Source organism: Alexandromys fortis, unplaced genomic scaffold (assembly GCF_014885135.2).
Source record: "Alexandromys fortis isolate MF-2015 unplaced genomic scaffold, M_Fortis_MF-2015_v1.1 scaffold_48, whole genome shotgun sequence".
Taxonomy (NCBI): Eukaryota; Metazoa; Chordata; class Mammalia; order Rodentia; family Cricetidae; genus Alexandromys; species Alexandromys fortis.
This window is the reverse complement of record NW_026067947.1, coordinates 1,624,258-1,627,554: the sequence shown is the minus strand read 5'-3', so window position 1 is coordinate 1,627,554 and position 3,297 is coordinate 1,624,258.

Genomic DNA, 3,297 nt, shown 5'->3' with positions numbered 1-3,297 from the left:
TAACAAAAATCTCATAAATTTTCCCAAATATTTGTTTCTGCTGTCCTCTATAGCCATATAAGGGAAATGGTCTTTTTGTAGTCCCAATTCAATTACAAATTAAAGCTGGTTTTGGAGTTGGAGTGTGACTCTAAACCAAAGCATGTTAGTTAAAGAAAAATCTAAAATCTCTGTCTCATGTCAGAAGAGCCTCCTGATATGGGACAGAAGGAACCCAAATTAAGGGACTAGTGCCACTAATCTCATAATCCTTTGGTTTTATCTTGATGCCTTAAAAATTTTCTTAAGGTATAAATATTATCCCAAAATTTGTAAGATTAATATATATATATGCGTATACATACATATATTTAAACTTTTTGTCATGATATAAATGGTCATATAGAGTATTGACTAACTCTAGAAATAGTCTTCATCTATCTTCCTGTGTGTGATTTGGGCTTGAGTTTGGAGCAGGTAAGTCTGTGTACACCAGATATACTTAATAGATTGTGGTTCTTTAAACTCTCTGAGATCTGATGCATGTAACAATTAAAATGTTTACGTATTCTACAGTGAACAGTAAGCATTCCTAATAGTGACCTTTGAAGTCTCCAAAAGAATGATGGGCCCCGAAATGATGATTCCACCTGGTTTGTATTAATACCAGTAAGCTGACAAACTATAAACTGCTCAGGATAATTTCAAGGTGGTTAGCGGATATGGTCCATCCTTACAGAATTCTCCAGCCAGGACTTCAGATAAACCCTTCACTTTCCTAATCTGTGGATAACCAATGTTACAGCAAGTTTTCCCAGGACTTGACCCTGATCTCATCTTCTCAGAGTTCCCTAAAGATGAAGTTGCCCATATACAACTGGAAGTAATTTTAAGAATATATGAATGCTTATTGTCATTTATGGCGTGCTAGTTACAAACTGTTACTGATCTTGGTAAGAAAGGAAACTAAACAAGGGAGGCTGGAATCAAGCATGTCTTTCTGGAAGAAAAAAAGGGGGGTATGGAAAGGATAGGATAAAAGGGTAGATTATTGGATCTACTTTAAAAAGCAACTCAAATTAATCCCAAATATTTTACATTGGTATAAATTTTTGTATACAAAAATATTATTTTTGTGAGAACATACTCTATATATATTCTTACTCGTGTGTGTGTTCCTACTCTTCTTTAAGGTATTTTTGTATATTGATAGAAACTTAAGGTTACATNAAACTTTCTGTCATGATATTAATGGTCATATAAAGTATTAACTGATTCTAGAAATAGGCTTCATCTAGTTTCCTGTACATGATTTCATGCTTGATTCTGAAGCCAGTAACTAGATTGGGCGCCCTGGATGTATTTAATAGATTATGGTCTTTTAACCTCTCTGAGATCTGCTGCATATGATATTTAAATTAAGTTTTCTGCAGTGAACCATGATCATTCTTAATAGCAACCTTTGAATTCAATAAAAGGATAATGGGGCTCTACAATGATGATTCCACCTGGATTATGGTAATGCCACTAAAGTGACACACAGCACCCAAAAATCAGGTTTTGACTATAAACTGCTCAGGATAATTTCAAGGCAGTTAGATCTGATGGTCTAGTTTCATAGACTAGTCAGGATAAGCTCTGCAATTTTCCATCACGCCAAGAGTGGACAACAGTTAGTTCTCCCAGAATTTGATCATTATCTCAATTTTCTCAGAGTCCTTTAAAGAAGCTTTAGACCCCAGACAATGGGAAGTAATTTTAAGAACATGATATCCACATTTGCAAGAGGTAGGGTGGGTAGTTTTTGGTCATTTGGTGGATTATGGATGTCTGTCATTGTTTGCGGGGACAGAGGGTAGTTACAAGTTGTTTTTAGTCATGGTTAGGGAAGAAACTAAGCAAAGGAGATTAGATTTCAGGATCCTGTTCTGAAAAAAGAAAGGATGGGGATATACGAATGATAGGATAAAAGGGTAGATTATTGAATCTACTTTTAAACTAAAAAAGCAATACTAGTCACAAGTATTATACATTGGTATAGGTTTTTATATAGTGATACAAATTTAAGGCTATTTTTGTTATACTGTAAATATGCTTCTCCTCTTGTTTAAGGCATTATACCTATGCAATTCATTTAACAATATAATATAAATTTTTAGTCCTTGAAAATTATTATTACAACATATTTGGGATAATTAAGAAATATAGTAGTTAGTAGTTAATCACCTAACAGTCAAATTTGTGGCCATATTATATATGTTTTCAAGACTAAACAGATATATTTTAGATAGACAGGTGGTCTTCAAACACTTTAGAGACCTACAAAATATGGCATTTAAGGTGTTTTAATAAAATAAGTCTTTTATGATAGTGAGACATGTCTGCTTCTGGCAGTACCAATTTACTTAATAAAAAAAATGATGGCCATTGAAAAACCTCTATATGAAGTTTGCTTTCACTGTTGCAAAGTTTGCCACTGGGCAAGAAACTGCCCTTGCCTTGACTGTTGACAGTATGTTGTCTAAATTGGACAAGCAGGACACAAAATAAGGTGACTGCCAAACTTTGCCAAGACAAGGTAGGACAGTCCTTCAAAATTCCTGATTCATAGAAAAATCTGTTAGATATTCTAAGCCTATATAGTTCAAAGAAGGATGCACCAACTGCTGGTGACCTTGTCAGAGGAGAAGCATGGCAATTGAAGTTCAAGGTGTTGGCCCACCAGGCGAATTCTGGATGCATGAATCTTAGATAGACAAGGCTCCAGACCACAGACTCCAGAACATCTTTTGCTTTTGCTGTGCCTTTACATGTTTGGCTTCTCGCTTACTCTAGTATCTGGCATGATGTCAATGGGTGTGGGGAGATCCTCACTACCTGTAATGTAGTATGTTTATCTCATGCAAACATCCCATCCTATCGGGCATTTTATCTGTGGATTACTATAAAGATAATTTATTCTTATGCTGTACTATCTAACTGACAATAATAATGTTAGTTTAAATAAAGTTTTGATGATAAAAAATAAAAACAAGGAAGTGTCACACACCTGGAACACATGAGTTTTTTGGAGGAGGAGCCGTATAGACTATGGCTTAGGTAAATGATTAAGAAAAACAATTGTGTCTCAGTAGTCCAATTAGTTTAAGTTCTTTTAACCTTAATGTGGGAGATGTGTTCACAGGTTTCAGAGTGCATCAAAGTTGAAACAAAACTTTGAAAATAACTTAAAATTAGACTAAGATGTTTTTGTCAAATAGCTTTGCAGTGAAAAACCCAAGAAGACAATCAAAGTTTTAGAAAAGTAGATAGTTGAAT